Source organism: Portunus trituberculatus, chromosome 2, assembly GCF_017591435.1.
Source record: "Portunus trituberculatus isolate SZX2019 chromosome 2, ASM1759143v1, whole genome shotgun sequence".
Classification (NCBI taxonomy): Eukaryota; Metazoa; Arthropoda; class Malacostraca; order Decapoda; family Portunidae; genus Portunus; species Portunus trituberculatus.
Window position 1 is genome coordinate 10,334,249 of NC_059256.1, and position 17,943 is coordinate 10,352,191.

The following is a 17,943-nucleotide window of genomic DNA, read 5'->3' on the forward strand; positions in this document are numbered from 1 at the left end:
GTGTCCCCTTGGTGCACCACACACCACACACCATGCAATAGTGAGGCAGAGTGTGTCCCCTTGGTGCACCACACACCACACACCACACACCACGCAATAGTGAGGCAGAGTGTGTCCCTTGGTGCACCACACACCACACACCACGCAATAGTGAGGCAGAGTGTGTCCCCTTGGTGCACCACACACCACACACCACGCAATAGTGAGGCAGAGTGTGTCCCCTTGGTGCACCACACAGCACACACCACGCAATAGTGAGGCAGAGTGTGTCCCCTTGGTGCACCACACACCACACAGCACACACCACGCAATAGTGAGGCAGTGTGTCCCCTTGGTGCAGCACACAGCACACACCACGCAATAGTGAGGCAGTGTGTCCCCTTGGTGCAGCACACAGCACACACCACGCAATAGTGAGGCAGTGTGTCCCCTTGGTGCAGCACACAGCACACACCACGCAATAGTGAGGCAGAGTGTGTCCCCTTGGTGCACCACACACCACACAGCACACACCACGCAATAGTGAGGCAGAGTGTGTCCCCTTGGTGCACCACACACCACACACCACGCAATAGTGAGGCAGAGTGTGTCCCCTTGGTGCACCACACACCACACACCACACACCATGCAATAGTGAGGCAGAGTGTGTCCCCTTGGTGCACCACACACACACACACACACATGCAATAGTGAGGCAGAGTGTGTCCCCTTGGTGCACCACACACCACACACACACCACGCAATAGTGAGGCAGAGTGTGTCCCCTTGGTGCACCACACACCACACACCACACACCAGGAGAAGCACTGACTTCCCAAAAGTATTTGTAGCCTAATCTGAGCCTCACTGCCACCCTGTCACGTGATGCAGTGTGTCTCCCGTAGGTGTAGGCACAGCTCTGGGAGACACAGCATAGTGAAGACTAGTGCCACAGTGCCACAGTGCCACTGCCCCTATGGCAACAAAGCTCCAACTGATCACTAATGCTACTGTGTACAAAGTCCTTATTGCTACTCTTAACACAGCCCAGAGTGTGCTCAGTGCCAGGGTCCACTGTGGCACTGTGGCACTGTGGCACTGTGGCATCTTGGAGGGCACACTGAGCAAGGTGGTCTGCTTTTCATTTAGCGGGACACCCACATGAGAGGGTATCCAGGTGAAATGGACCGTGGCACCAGCACCTTCTAGGGCGTGGATGAGATCAAGACACTTATTAACTAGATCACAGTCCATGGTGGTGGGGGGGGGAGGTGGATTGAAGAGCATACAATGCAGCCTGACTGTCAATAAAGAAATATACATTGTTATGGAGAGGCCCAACAATGTGGATGCTTGGAACTTGGAAGCAGAAATTTCTAACACAAACATAGAATAAAGTAAAAAAGAAAGAAGAAAGAAGAAATAGATAAATGATAGACAAAATAAAAAAAAAGCAGCCATTAGGAAAAAAAATGGATTATAAAAAGAAAAAAAGAAACGAAAAATAAAAAAAAGCAAATTTCATAACACAAACAAAATAAGTAAAAAAGAAAGGAGAAAGAATAGATAGAGATAAAGATAGATAAGATAGAGGGAACTAATAGGAAAAAAAATATCAAAAGGAGAAAAAGAAGTAAAAAATTAACAAAAGCATAAATTTATAACAAAAACATAAAATAAAAACAGCAAGAATAGAAGAAAACAAAAAATAAAACTAGGTGAAATAGAAGCCAATAGCAAAAAAAAAAATGATAGAAAAGAAAAAAGGAAACAAAAAAATAAAAAGATAACAAATTTCCCAACACAAACATTAAAAGATAGTAACAATAAAAGATAGAACGATAAATAAGGAATAAAACTCGGTAAAAGAGAGGAGCCAATAGGAAAGATGCACGCCCTGAGTCAACGTAAACAAGCCCAGACCGAGACCAAGACACAGGCGGAGAGGACTATGAAGACTGACCCTATTTGACCTTATTCTGACCTCCCCCTGCCTCGCCACCCGCACCCCTGCCCACCCCTCGCCCCCTACCCGACCCCTGAGGTAAGAGGGACAGGGGGAAATGGCACAAAATGGCGGAAAATTGATAAAATATGTGACTTATTTTACTTGGTGTATTTTTGTGTTTGTGTGTACGTGTGTGTGTTTGTGTGTACTTGTGTGTGTTTGTGTGTACGTGTGTGTGTCTGTTTGTGTGTACGTGTGTGTGTTTGTGTGTACGTGTGTGTGTCTGTTTGTGTGTTTGTGTGTACTTGTGTGTGTTTGTGTGTACGTGTGTGTGTCTGTTTGTGTGTTTGTTTGTGTGTACGTGTGTGTGTCTGTTTGTGTGTTTGTTTGTGTGTACGTGTGTGTGTTTGTGTGTACGTGTGTGTGTTTGTGTGTACGTGTGTGTGTCTGTTTGTGTGTACGTGTGTGTGTTTGTGTGTACCTGTCTCCTATTCTTGTGGTTTGTGATTCCGGGGCCTGCTCGGGGACTGGCGTCACTGTGGGGGCCATTATATTTATTAATTTATTTTATTTTCGTTAATCGTCTCTAAAATTAATAAAACAAGTAAATAATTAAAAAAAAAAGTTAATTTGTAGCCTTAAAGGAAAGTTCTGGGGCCTGCTTGGGGACTGGCACCACTGTGGGGGGTTTATTTTATTCATTTGTTGTTACTCCTGGTTTTTCTGGGGAGATAAATATAAAGACAGGAATTCTTTATCCAGACTGTAACCTCACCTTCCTAACCTGACTGTAACCTGACCTACCTAACCTGACTGTAACCTGACCTACCTAACCTAACTGTAACCTCACCTACCTAACTTAACTGTAACCTCACCTACCTAACCTGACTGTAACCTCACCTTCCTAACCTGACTGTAACCTCACCTACCTAAACTGACTGTAACCTCACCTTCCTAACCTGACTGTAACTTTAACCTACCTAACCTGACTGTAACTTTAACCTACCTAACCTGACTGTAACCTGACTGTAACCTCACCTACCTAACCTAACCTAACCTAACCTACCTAACCTGACTGTAACCTGACCTACCTAACCTGACTGTAACTTTAACCTAACGTACTTAATCTTACTGTAACTTAACGACTCTAACTGAAACTTTAACCTGACCTAACTTTATCCTCTCCTGACCTAGCTAACCTGACTCTAACTTAAGCCTATCCTGACCTATAGTCCCACTCAAATATGAAGGCCGCTGAGGGGGGAGGAGACCTAATGGTGATTCCTCGGCTGCGGCGTTGCCAAGCATCCTAGCACATAACCTAACCTAACCTAACATAAATAATATTATAACGCAGGGCCACCAGGGCCCATCTAGGTTATCCTGTATCAGTCGCACAGCTTACTTGTCATCAGTACTTAAAGATACACTTACAAGTACACAATACATTATAAACTAATTCTAAATATTTGGCCCATTAACAGGGCTAAGTCCTGCAGCGAAATCCTCTACAATCTGTGATCCCCATACATGGGGATCATGTCTTGTTTAACTATAGTAAGTTTCTTATAAAAACTATCATGCAGTGCTATACATAATTATAAATTTAATAAATTTAAGTGCTTATCTAATCTGTTTTTAAACATTGTCAAACTAGTGCTATTTACAACCGTCTCTGGCAATGCATTCCAGAAGTCTACCACCCTATGACTAAAGAAATATTTTCTTCTATCGTTGTATTCTGTAATTGTCCTTTTCACCCTGTACTGCACATGCTATCTTAGTATCATCTGCAAACTTTGATACTTTGCTACTAATTCCTATATCTAAATCGTTAATGTACACCAAGAAAAGAAGAGGTCCTAGCACTGATCCTTGGGGTACCCCACTAACCACTTCCTTCCACTCAGACATTGCCCCATTTAATACTACACATGTTTCAGTCTCATTATTAGCTTACATCTTAATGAACCATCAATAAAGTGTATTCCTGTAAGTTTGTACTAAGGGTGTATAGAGAGCTTTGAATATTGTTTTAGTGTAATGAAGATAATGATTTTGTATAGATACCACAAAATGTAGCACCACTGCTCTCCAGCGTTGCTACTTTTCAAGGTTGGACATGGGTGAGGTCAAACTCCCTGACCGCTGATAATCCCCAGGTCAAATGGAGTCACTCCTCCCCTCCCTGTCGCTCAGGATGGAAGGTGAATATCTCGTCCGTGCTACTCGCCATCGCATCCTTCATAGTCGACAGAAATTAATTATTTACAGCGTCAACAAGTTCTGCTTAGAGGATTCTGTTATTATCAATGTGAAGGACACTTCTGACGGAGAACTGTCTGATTAAATAGCTGAGAGAGGATTATGCCTGCAGGGTAACACCTCTATGAAAGAAAAATGCACTTTAACTCTTACCTCATGGGTGGTGTGGAAAAAGAGGAAAATAAAACAACAAAAAAGATGCATGTCTACTTGTCTATTTTAGAGAGAGAGAGAGAGTGTGTGTGTGTGTGTGTGTGTGTGTGTGTGTGTGTGTGTGTGTGTGTGTGTGTGTGTGTGTGTGTGTGTGTGTGTGTGTGCAGCGTCACAGGAGAACCAATACGTAAACTGTTGAAAGACTAGCGCAAGCAGGATTACACACACACACACACACACACACACACACACACACACACACACACACACAGACCTGATACAAGTTTTTAAATTGATCAACGGAATGGACCAAGTGGATAATGAGAAACTGATCCTGAGAGAAGAATATGACATCCGAAGCACAAGATCGCATAGTAAAAAGCTGAGAAAAGGAAGATGTCTGAGAGATATTAGAAAATATAGTTTACCGCAGAGATGTGTTGAGACGTGGAACAGTTTAGATGAAGAAGTAGTGTCTGCAACGAGTGTGCACACTTTTAAAGTAAGATTGGATAAGTGTGGATATGGAGACGGGGCCACACCAGCATAAAGCCCAGGCCCTGGAAAACTACAACTAGGTAAATACACACACACACACACACACACACACACACACACACACACACACACACACACACACACACACACACACACACACACACACACTTGCATGAGAGAACTATATAGTAATAAGAAACAGGAGGAAGTAGTAACAAGCCAGAGAGAGAGAGAGAGAGAGAGAGCGGGAGAGATGGGCGTTTCTCCACACTTCATTGTTAATTCCATAATTGGGGCTGCGACGTTTGGGGAATTCCCGTTAGGTCTCCCCCTCAGCGGCCTTCATATTTGAGTCGTACACTAGCTAACCTGACTCTAACTTAAGCCTATCCCAACCTAGCTAATAGAAACATAAAGGAGGAAGAGGAAGAGCAGGAAAGGAGATAAACATGTAGGATTTTGTAGTGTGGTGACAGTGACAGACAGAAAGGTGGACCCGTGGCCTGACACAGACACAAAATGCACACATAAGAAAGGAGAGACTTGCTGCTGGAGACAAACACAGAGGAGGCGCTGGGAAGGAAGACAGGGGAGGCACACACACACCCATCACATGTCACAAGGTCACTGCCGGCAAGGGGACACTGGCTGGTGCCCATACCTTGCTTCACATACCAGGATTGGCAGACATGTATAGTGCCACACCTACCAGCGTCTATGGGTTGGGTCAGGATGCATTGCTGTGCCTAAGGGTGTATCCAGGTGACGTGTTCTGTGGGTCAGGATGCTGTTGTGCTGTCAGTCCTCCTAAGGCTGCACAACACAGACCCCTTTCCTTGAGTGAGACTGGACTTGGTGTGTGTGTATAGGCAGGCCACCCCCTTTCCTCCCTCCCCATGCACAGGAAAACACTCTTCTTCCTCCTTTGTGTTTAATTCACGGACAAGTTGGCACAGGTACAGCTTGAAGGGACGAGAGGTGAAGAGATACTGCAAGGACTTCAAGGCTCCTGTCCTCAATGAATAGTCCTGTGCAGCTGTCTCACCACCTCACCTAACACACATACACGCACACACCAACACCAATTGAACACCTGAATCATACACTCATAACACTAAACACACACACACACACACACACACAAATTCAAAACTCAAACCACACACTCATAACAACGCCAAGGAGTGTGTCTGGGTGATGTGTGTTACTGTGGCTTGGGTTAAAAAGTACATTGTCACGCATAGGGATGTGTCTTGTGTAAGATATCCATTTCTGCGGGGAAAATAGGTGAAGCAACAGCCTATGGTATGAAATAAGATGTAACTAAGGGAGAGAGGACTGCTCCAGGCAAGAAAATGTAGCAGAATGGAGAGGTTTGTTGACTCCTGGCCAGAGAGGTGTCAGAGGGGAGTCAGTCTTGTATTAGTAAGAATGCATTTCTATCTTGAGTTTTGGATATAAGACGATTTTATTGACATTGGGATGGATCTATGAAGGTCAGAAGATTAATGGCCACAGTTTTCACGTCTTCAATCCCTACATGAGTCTGAATCTGTATAAAATCATCAAATAATAAGCAGAATGGATTGAAAAATACATGATGGTGTTGAATGGGTTAAACAGTTGGTGAGGCAGTGTGGGTCAACTATCATCTCATGGGGTCAGAGGAGGAGGTTATATTTGTAGGACGTTTGGGTTTAAGATTTGTGTTTGGTTTGATGCGTGTTTGATGTGTGTCATTTGGACCTGTATTTTGATTGGATTTAAGATGAGAAGCTTTTGAGAAGTGTATGGAAACATGATTTGCTTGCTGAAGTAATTACTCATGAGCGTTTGTTTGAATTTAATTAAATGTTGAAAATTTTGCAATATACAGGGAATCCTTGTTCAGAATTCACATTTTTGCCAATTCAAACTCAGTTCATTAATAGCCAATCATCAAGGTTCGACAGACTGACTCACCAATTCCACATTCACCCACCCAGTCAAAATCTGCCTCCACCACAAATTCACCACAAACCCGCCAGGCAGTTGGGCACCACACTACAGTCACCACACACCACACTGTCACCACACACCACAGTCACCACACACCACACTGTCACGACACACCACACTGTCACCACACACCATAGGCACCACACACCACAGTCACCACACACCAGTCACCACACACCACCTTAGTGACAGATTTATATAGTGATCTCATAAATAATTGATGATGATGATGATGTTGATACAATACTTTCAACACTTACCAACCTCTTTTCTATCTCCCCAGGTGTGTGTGTCTGTGTGTGTGTCGCCTGTGTCATCACCACCACCACCACCACCACCACCATGGCGCACCTCACCTTCCAACAAGAGTACATGCAGATGCCGCCCGTCACCCGCGCCTACACCACTGCCTGCGTCGCCACTACTATGCTGGTGGTGAGTGTGTGTGTGTGTGTTTGTGTGTGTGTGTGTGTTTGTTTTAGAGTGTTTTGAGTGTGTTTTTGGAGTGTGTGTATGTGTGTGTGTTTGTTTTATATTGATTTTGGGTGTTTTAGTGTGTTTTTTTTTAGTATGCATGTGTTTTAGAGTGTTTTGAGTGTGTGTGTGTGTGTGTGTGTGTGTGTGTGTGTGTGTGTGTGTGTGTGTGTGTGTGTGTGTGTGTTCACTGTTTGATCTGCTGCAGTCTCTGGCCGAGACAGCCAGACGTTACCCTGAACGAGCTCAGAGGTCATTATTTCTGATCTTGGATAGGCCTGAGACCAGGCACACACCACACACGGGACAACAAGGTCACAACTCCTCGATTTACATCCTGTACCTACTCACTGCTAGGTGAACAGGGCTACGTGAAAGGAGACACACCCAAATATCTCCACCCGGCCGGGGAATCAAACCCCGGTCCTCTGGCTTGTGAAGCCAGCGCTCTAACCACTGAGCTACCAGGCTATGTGTGTGTGTGTGTGTGTGTGTGTGTGTGTGTGTGTGTGTGTGTGTGTGTGTGTGTGTGTGTGTGTGTGTGTGTGTACCTAGTTGTATTGTAGAGGGTTGGAGTGTGGGTCATAGTGTCCTGTCTCCATGTGTCCATTTATCCAGTGTTTCCTTAAAGTTCAGCACATTATGTGCTGCAACAATTCCATTATTCAATGCATTCCACTTCTCCGCTGTTCTGTGTGGAAAACTGTATTTTGCAACATCCTTCACACACTGCCTCATCCTGATCTTCTTGACATGTCCTCTTGTCCTTCCATCTCCTTCTGTCACCAGCACCAGGTCTTCCTTGTCTAGCTTTTCAATATCATTGACTATCTTATACATTGTTATTAGGTCCCCTCGTTCTCTTCCATCTTGTAAGGTTGGCAGTCCCATTTCCTTCAGTCGTTCTTCACATGTGAGGTCCTTTAGTCCCATTTCCTTCAGTTGTTCTTCATATGTGAGGTCCTTTAGTCCCATTTCCTTCAGTTGTTCTTCACATGTGAGGTCCTTTAGTCCCATTTCCTTCAGTCGTTCTTCACATGTGAGGTCCTTTAGTCCCATTTCCTTCAGTCGTTCTTCACATGTGAGGTCCTTTAGTCCCATTTCCTTCAGTTGTTCTTCACATGTGAGGTCCTTTAGTCCCATTTCCTTCAGTCGTTCTTCACATGTGAGGTCCTTTAGTCCCATTTCCTTCAGTCATTCTTCACATGTGAGGTCCTTTAGTCCCATTTCCTTCAGTCGTTCTTCACATGTGAGGTCCTTTAGTCCCATTTCCTTCAGTCGTTCTTCACATGTGAGGTCCTTTAGTCCCATTTCCTTCAGTCGTTCTTCACATGTGAGGTCCTTTAGTCCCATTTCCTTCAGTTGTTCTTCACATGTGAGGTCCTTTAGTCCCATTTCCTTCAGTCGTTCTTCACATGTGAGGTCCTTTAGTCCCATTTCCTTCAGTCATTCTTCACATGTGAGGTCCTTTAGTTCCGGCACCATCTTTGTAGCAATCTTCTGTATCCTTTCCAGTTTTCTTCTATCCTTTTTAGAGGTTGGAGACCACACCACTGCTGCATATTCCAGCCTTGGGTGTATCATGCTTGTGATGATTTTTTTCATCATATCTTTATCCATGTAATGAAATGCCACTCTTATATTAGTGAACATCCTATATGATAGTCCAAATATCTTGCTTATGTGTTTATCAGGGGTCAGATTTTCTTGTATGATCACTCCAAGATGTTTTCCTCTTTAGTCTTCATTATTTGCTCCTCTCCCATCAAATAGTTCCATACTGGTCTTCTCTTACTCTTTCCTAGTTCCATTATGTGACATTTCTTGGCATTGAACTCCAATTTCCACTTCTTGCTCCACTCCTAGATCTTGTTTAAATCTTCCTGCAGCAGCAAACAGTCCTCTCTGGTGTTGATAACTCTTAGCAGCTTTGCATCATCACCAAACAAATTAATGTAACTGTTTACCCCATTGTGAATGTCATTTACATCAACTTGAAACATAATGGGGGCTAACACTGACCCTTGTGGCACTCCACTGGTTACTTTACCCCAAGATGAGTGTGTGTCTCTGATCACAGTTCTCATTTCTCTATCCTTCAAATAATCTGTTGTCCATTGTAGCAAGGTTCCACGCAGTCCTCCTGTGTTCTGTAGTGTCCAAAGTTGTTGTTATTGTTGTTGTTGTTGTTGTTGTTGTTGTTGTTGTTGTTATTGTTGTTGTTGTTGTTGTTGTTGTTGTTGTCATTGTTGTTGTTTTTTTCAGCAATTGGACGTGGTGTCTCCATTCACTCTTTACTTCAACCCAACGCTGATTTTACGGCACTACCAGGTGAGCTATTTCTCTCTCTCTCTCTCTCTCTCTCTCTCTCTCTCTCTCTCTCTCTCTCTCTCTCTCTCTCTCTCTCTCTCTCTCTCTCTCTCTCTCTCTCTCTCTCTCTCTCTCTCTCGATTAAAATGCAATGAAAGAAATGCATATATAGACATTTGAAATACATAAAGTTAGTTCTCTCTCTCTCTCTCTCTCTCTCTCTCTCTCTCTCTCTCTCTCTCTCTCTCTCTCTCTCTCTCTCTCTCTCTCTCTCTCCTCTCCTCTCTTCTCTCTCTGTCTCTATTTCATCTTTTTTTCATCTCAAATTACTAAAAACACCAATAATCTCTCTCTCTCTCTCTCTCTCTCTCTCCTCTCCTCTCCTCTCCTCTCTCTTTCCAGATATGGCGTTTGGTGACCACGTTTCTGTTTTTGGCACAATGGGTTTCAATTTTCTCTTCAACATGATCTTCACGTATCGGTACTGCAGAATGCTTGAGGAGGGATCCTTCAGAGGGCGCACTGCTGATTTTGTCCTTATGATGGTGAGTTGCAGGGCTGGTGGTACTGTTTGGGGGGTGTTTGAGTGTGTTTTGAGTATGGTTTGAGGTGTTTTTGAGGTGTTTTGGGTGTGTTTTGGGGTAGTTTGGTATGTTTTGGGTGTGGTTTGTGGTGTTTTGAGGTGTTTTGAGTAGGTTTTGGGGTGTTTGGGTGTAGTTTGGGGTGTTTTAGTGTGTTTTGGGGTGTTTTGTAGTTTTGGGTGCTTGAGAGTTTTGAGGTGTTTTGGTGTGTTTTGGATGTGTCTTGGTATGTTTTGAGTGTTTGATGGTGTTTGGGTCTGTTTTGATGTGTTGTGTATTTTGAGTGTTTTGGGGTGTTTAGAGTGTGTTTTGAGGTGTTTTAGTGTGTGAGGAGTCCTTCAGAGGCAGCTGTGATTTTGTCCTTATGATGGTGAGTTGCAGGGCTGGTGGTAGTGTTTGGGGGGTGTTTGAGTGTGTTTTTGGTGTGTTTTGAGGTGTTTTTGGTGTGTTTTGGGGTAGTTTGGTATGTTTTGGGTGTGGTTTGTGGTGTTTGAGGTGTTTGAATAGGTTTGGGGTGTTTAGTGTGTTTGGGGTGTTTGGGATTTTTGGGTGTGAGAGTGTTTTGAGGTGTTTTGGTGTGTTTTGAGTGTTTTGGGGTGTTTTGGGGATGTTTTCAGGTGTTTTGGTGTGTTTTGATGTATTGGTGTATTTTGAGTGTGTTTTGGGGTGTTTAGAGTGTGTTTGAGTGTTTTAGTGCAGAATGCTTGAGAGGTCCTTCAGAGGCGCACTGCTGATTTTGTCCTTATGATGGTGAGTTGCAGGGCTGGTGGTAGTGTTTGGGGGGTGTTTGAGTGTGTTTTGGTGTGTTTTGAGTGTTTTGAGGTGTTTGGGTGTGTTTGAGGTGTTTTGGTATGTTTTGGGTGTGGTTTGTGGTGTTTTGAGGTGTTTTGAGTGTGTTTTGGGTGTGTTTTGAATGGGTTTTGGGGTGTTTTAGTGTGTTTTGGGGTGTTTTGGGATTTTTTGGGTGCTTGAGAGTGTTTTGAGGTGTTTTGGTGTGTTTGAGTGTTTTGAAGTGGTTTGGGGATGTTTTGAGGTATTTTTGGTGTGTTTTGGATGTGTCTTGGGGTGTTTTGAGTGTGTTTTTGGGTGTTTAGAGTGTGTTTTGAGGTGTTTTAGTGCAGAATGCTTGAGGAGGGATCCTTCAGAGGCCGCACTGCTGATTTTGTCCTTATGATGGTGAGTTGCAGGGCTGGTGGTAGTGTTTGGGGGGTGTTTGAGTGTGTTTTGAGGTGTTTTGGGGTAGTTTGGTATGTTTTGGATGTTTGGGAGTTTTGAGATGTTTGAATGTTTTTGTTTTGGGTGTTTTAGTGTGTTTTGGGTGTTTTGAGTTTTGGATGTTTGAGTGTTTTGAGGTGTGTTTTGAGTGTTTGGGGTGTTTTGAGTGTTTGAGATGTTTTGGTGTGTTTGAGTGTTTTGTGTTTTAGTGTGTTTTGTTTGAAGTGTTTTGAGGTGTTTTGAGGTGTTTTGGTGTGTTTGAGTGTTTTGTTTGAACTGTTTGGTGTTTGGGGTGTTTGAGGTGTTTTTGTGTGTTTTGGGGTGTTTGGTATGTTTTGGGTGTGGTTTGGGTGTTTGAGGTGTTTTGAATGTGGTGTGTTTGGGGTTGTTTTGGTGTTTGAGGTTTTGAGTGTGTTTGTTTTGAGGTGTTTTGAGGTGTTTTGAGGTGTTTTGAGGTGTTTGAGGTGTTTGGGTATTTTGTGTTTTGAGATGTTTTGTGTGTTTTTTTGGGGGGTCATTTTGAGGTGTTTTTGGTGTGTTTAGGGGGTAGTTTGGAGTGTTTTGATGTGTTTTTGTGTGTTTGAGATGTTTTGAGTGTGTTTGGGGTGTTTGAATGTGTTATGAGTGTGTTTTGTGTTTTGAGGATTTTAGTGTTTTGAGTGTTTTGGTGTTTTGAGGTGTTTGAGTGTTATTTGGAGTGTTTTGAATGTGTTTTGGAGTGTTTTGAATGTGTTTTGTAGTGTTTTGAGTGTGTTTTGGTGTTTCAGGGTGTTTTGGGAGTGTTAGGTGTTATGGGTGTTTTGAATGTGTTTTGGATGTTTTGGGTGTTTTGGGAGTGTTAGGTGTTATAGGTGTTTTGGTGTGTTTTGGGATGTTTTGAGGTGTGTTTTGAAGTGTTTTGTTGTATTTAATTGCATTTTGAGGTGTGTTTTGATTGTGCTTTGGGATGTTCTGAGGTGTTTGAATGTTTTGATGTGTTTTGAGGTGTTTATGAGTGTTTTGAGTGTATTTTGGGGTGTTTTGAGGTGATTGCGAGTGTTTTTGAGGTGTTTTGAGTGTGTTTTGGGGTGTTTTGAGTGTGTTTGGGGATGTTTGAGTGTGATGTGATGTATTTGGTTTATTTGAGTGTTTTGAGTGTGTTTTGAATGTATTTTGGTGTATTTGAGTGCGTTTTGAGTGTGTTTTCTTGGTGTATGCAATCATCACCATTACTAATTATCTACAGCATTTTAGCGCTAAATTTCCAAACACCACTGTATACACTGCCACCACCACAACCACCACCACAAACACCACCAAACACCACCAGAAATTCCAAACACCACCACACACCACCACAAACACTCACAAACCACCCCAAACACCACAAACACTACCACACACCACCACAAACACTCACAAACCACCCCAAACACCACAAACACCATCACACACCAGAAACACCATCAAAAGTACCCCTAAACACCATCACACACCACCACACACCACTCACCATCTGTTCCACTCCCGTCACCCAGGTGTTTGGTGGTGTGGGCATGATGGTGTGTGCGTTGTTCTGCCAGCTGCTGTTCCTCGGGCAAGCCTTCACCATTATGCTCGTCTACATTTGGGCCAGAAGGAATCCATTTGTGCGGATGAATTTCTTTGGATTGCTAAATTTCCAGGTATGTGTGTGTGTTTACCTAGTTGTATTGTACAGGGTTGGAGTGTACAGGGTTGGAGTGTACAGGGTTGGAGTGTGGCTCATAGTGTCCTGTCTCCATGTCTCCATTTATCTAGTTCTGTGTGGAAAGCTGTATTTTCCAACATCCTTCACACACTGATCCAGGGCCGGCCCAAGCCTCCATGGGGCCCTAAGCGAAATTGTATTTGTGGGCCTACTAAGTAAATAAAGAGGTAGACACTGTTGTTACTGTAAATGTGTCATGTTTAATTATTATTGGTTTAAAGAAAAAGCAACGTCAATGTGGAACAACAAATTGTAATGCAAGATCAATAAAAACAAATAACACTTCCAAATTTCAACTTTATTAGCTCACAAAAATAATTATAAATTCCATTACAAAGACATAAAGAATGACATGAAATAATGAGTGAATACCACACAGCTGTTTAATGCTACAAATGAACAGAGCTGCTGTACTGTACCTAAGACACAGTAACTCAATGGTTTGTTCCACCCACTCTTAGTGTCCTCAGTGGTCACGCAGAGTAAGGCGCCGCATTCTGCCACGGTGGTGGTAGATTGCGGGGCATCGATTTGAACCCCACTCATGACATGTAGCAGCTATGTGGCCTTTGTTGCCTAGCAGCAAGACAAATCACTTCATTGGAGGGGCCTCCCTTGTGATGACTTCATTTGGGGATTATGTAATCCTTTAATCAGCCACTCTTAAAACCTGTGCTTGCTGGCTTCTCTGGAGGCAAAGTCATTTATGACATCTCAATAAGATAACTGATGGCTAACTTTGCTGTTGATATTTATCATTGCCAGTCCACTAAGCCTTTCTTGTGCCATGGAACATCTTCCTTCCTTTTTCTGTTCTCTGCCCCTGAGGGATGCCCTTTTTTGTGACATCGTTAGCCGAACAACCTATGTTAAGGATGCGCAGGGTACACAGCACACTGCATGTCGGGAACTGACATGCAGGAAGCGCCGGTGCAGCGAAGCCTTATAGTCCGCTGGCTTAGCGAAAAAAATGTGACACACTAGATTAAAGCAACAAACTTTCACACTGCTTGTTTGGGTCCCATGGAAGAATATTAGAGGGTGGTGCCCCACCTGCAAAAAAATGGCCGCCCAAAGAGCATTTATGATCCCATATAAATACTACTGGATTGGATTTAAGGGTGGTTTAGCACAATCTAGGGGTGATTTAAGTACAAACAACCACATAACATTACTTAGAATATATTTTTACAACTCCGTATTGTCTCCATATCTTTGATCATATAGAAATAACTATTTATACATGGCTGAAAAATAACACATAGGCTACAATATATTTTTTATTGCTCTTGGGGCCCCCCTTGTGGCCTCGAGGCCCTAAGCCACCGCTTACTTCACTTATGCATCGGGCCGGCCCTGTCCTGATCTTCTTGACATGTCCTCTTGTCCTTCCATCTCCTTCTGTCACCAGCACCAGGTCTTCCTTGTCTAGCTTTTCAATATCATTGACTATCTTGTACATTGTTATTAGGTCCCCTCGTTCTCTTCCATCTTGTAAGGTTGGCAGTCCCATTTCCTTCAGTCGTTCTTCATGTGAGGTCCTTTAGTCCCATTTCCTTCAGTCGTTCTTCATGTGAGGTCCTTTAGTCCCATTTCCTTCAGTCGTTCTTCACATGTGAGGTCCTTTAGTTCGCACCATCTTTGTAGCAATCTTCTGTATCCTTTCCAGTTTTCTTCTATCCTTTTAGAGGTTGGAGACCACACCACTGCTGCATATTCCAGCCTTGGGTGTATCATGCTTGTGATGATTTTTTTCATCATATCTTTATCAATGCAATGAAATGCCACTCTTATATTAGTCAACATCCTATGTGATAGTCCAAATATCTTGCTTATGTGTTTATCAGGGCTCAGATTTTCTTGTATGATCACTCCAAGATGTTTTCCTCTTTAGTCTTCATTATTTGCTCCTCTCCCATCAAATAGTTCCATACTGGTCTTCTCTTACTCTTTCCTAGTTCCATTATGTGGCATTTCTTGGCATTAAACTCCAATTTCCACTTATTGCTCCATTCATAGATCTTGTTTAAATCTTCCTGCAGCAGCAAACAGTCCTCTCTGGTTTTGATAACTCTTAGCAGCTTTGCATCATCACCAAACAAATTAATGTAACTGTTTACCCCATTGTGAATGTCATTTACATAAACTTGAAACATAATGTGGGCTAACATTTGACCCTTGTGGCACTCCGCTAGTTACTTTACCCCAAGATGAGTATGTATCTCTGATCACAGTTCTCATTTCTCTATCCTTCAAATAATCTCTTGTCCATTGTAGCAAGGTTCCTCGCAGTCCTCCTGTGTTCTCTAGTTACCAAAGAAGTCTTCCGTGCAGGACTTTATCAAAGGCCTTTTGAATGTCCAGGTATACTGTGTCCAGTGTCTACCCATCCATCTCTGTTTTCCAGTCCTGCAATAGCTCTGGAGTAGAAGCTTAATAAGTTTGATACACATGACCGCCCTGTCCTGAACCCAAATTGTCTGTTCGATATGACTTGCTCCTCTTCTAGAAATTTGACCCATTTTTCTTTGATAATTATTTCACATAACTTCCCTACGACACTTGTAAGTGACACTGGTCTGTAGTTTAGTGGTTCAGTTGCCTTTCCTCCTTTAAATATGGGTATTACGTTGGCTCTCTTCCACTCAGTGGAACTTTCCTTCATTTATTGAACTTTAATTATTTCCCAAATTGGCTCCAGTAATTGGTGTTTACATTGTTTAACACCAGCCTGATACACCAGCCCCCCATTGCTTTTCTGACTTCCAACTTGTCCAGTAATCTTCCAATATCCTCTTTGTGCACTGCAATCTCCTGTAATCCTTGGCAATGCAATGTCCTGTTAGGTTCTGTGAATCATCTTCTTCAGTGAACACCGTTTTGAAGCTCTCATTCATTATTTCACACATTTCCTTCTCTGTTTGGTATGTCTTCCTTCTTTCTTATTTTTCAATTGTTTCCTTGTTCTTCATCTTACCGTTTATAAACTTGTAGAAAAGTTTGGGTTCATCCTTGCTTTATCCACTACATCCTTCTCAAACTTTCTTTCTTCCTCTCTCCTTACTCTGATATACTCATTACTAGCATCTTTGTACAGCCGACTCTTATAGTCATTTCCCTGCTTTAAGAGTTTCTTCCATGCTTTATATATATATATTTTTTTTTAGCTTGTTTGCATCTACCATTGTACCAAGCATGTATTTTTTTGAACTCTATAAACAGGAACAAACTTTTTTACTCCTTCATTGTATTCCTTTAAGACTATGTCATATTTCTCTTGTACAGTCTTCCTGCTCATAATATTACTCCACTCAATATCAGCAAAATAACTCATTAATTTTTCAAAATCTGCTCTTGCATAATTTAATCTCTCTCCTTTATAGTCCTCTCTGTATCTTATCTCATCTTCCTCATGCATTTGCATCTCTAATGTCACATGATCACTTTCCACATTGGACTAAGGTAGTGTGTGTGTGTGTAATTCACTGTTTGATCTGCTGCAGTCTCTGACGAGACAGCCAGGTTTCCCTCGAGCTCAGAGCTCTTATTTCCGATCTTGGATCCTGAGACCAGGCACACACCACACCAGGACAACAAGGTCACAACTCCTCAATTTTACATCCCTCCTCTCACTCTATGAACATCTCACAGAGACACACCCAAATATCTACAATCATCTCTTTATCAGCTCTAACCACTGATCCTTTTTTTTTTTTTTTTTTTTTTTTTTTTTTTTTTTTACCATTCACCTCTTGTCTTACCATCTTATTACAATCTCAATCATCCATCTTTACTCCACAACATCCACACATTCAACACCACAACTCCAGTTACATCTATTTATCTTCCAACATTCACACCACAACACAAACAACAAACAATAGTTACAGTCTTTTTTCTTCACACAACATTCACACCACAACATCCAACAACCCACAAAAGTTCTTCCAGTCTTTTATGCTTCTATCAAACTTCACACCACAGTCTACACTCCACAAACACATTCTAGTATTCCACAGTCTTTTTCTTCTTCAACAATTACTTCACCACAACATCCAAACAAGATTCAGTCGAGAAATATGTTCAGTCTTTCTGCTTGAACCAACACAGTTCACATTCTGTTGAACAAACAAAAACTAAAAAAGCGAGGAAATGTTCTCTTTGAATGGTGAACACATTAACATTCCTCCAAACACAAGACCACAATCATTACAGTCCTATTTCTCTTGAACAACATTCACACCACAATACAAACATTTGAATCAGTTCAGTCCTGTTTCTTCTTCACACTTCACACCACAACACACTACAACAGCACAATCAGTTCAGTGCATTTATTTCCAACATTCACACCACAACCACTAACAAAACAATTCAGTTACAGTCTTTCTCTTCACAAACATTCACAACAACAACACACAAAATAGTTGTTCAGTATATTCTGCTTAACAAAATTAACACACAACATACACACCAAAATATTACAGTTATTTCTCTTCACTTCTTCCAGATAAACAGAAAATAGTTCATTTTTTCTGCATTCACATTCCACAAAATACACAAACACTCATTCAGTCATTTCTCTTCCAAACTTCACAAAAACTAAACACACCAAATAGTTTTCTATGTGTAAAACATTATTTGTATTCAAGCAACTCATTATACTCTCCATACATCTTTATTTTTTTTTTTGTGTTGTGTTTTTACCTTTAACCTTTGTATTTTCACTCTAGGCTCTCCTTCCAACTTTAACTTCTTTATCCTTTCTTGCTTCTTCATCCTTTCCACTTTCA

General features: G+C 42.2%; 1 pseudogene; it reads left to right on the plus strand.

Annotated features, from left to right (window-relative positions):
- Positions 1-1,858: 1,858 nt before the first annotated feature.
- On the plus strand, positions 1,859-14,064 carry LOC123506797 (annotated as a pseudogene).
- The last annotated feature ends 3,879 nt before the right edge of the window (positions 14,065-17,943 follow it).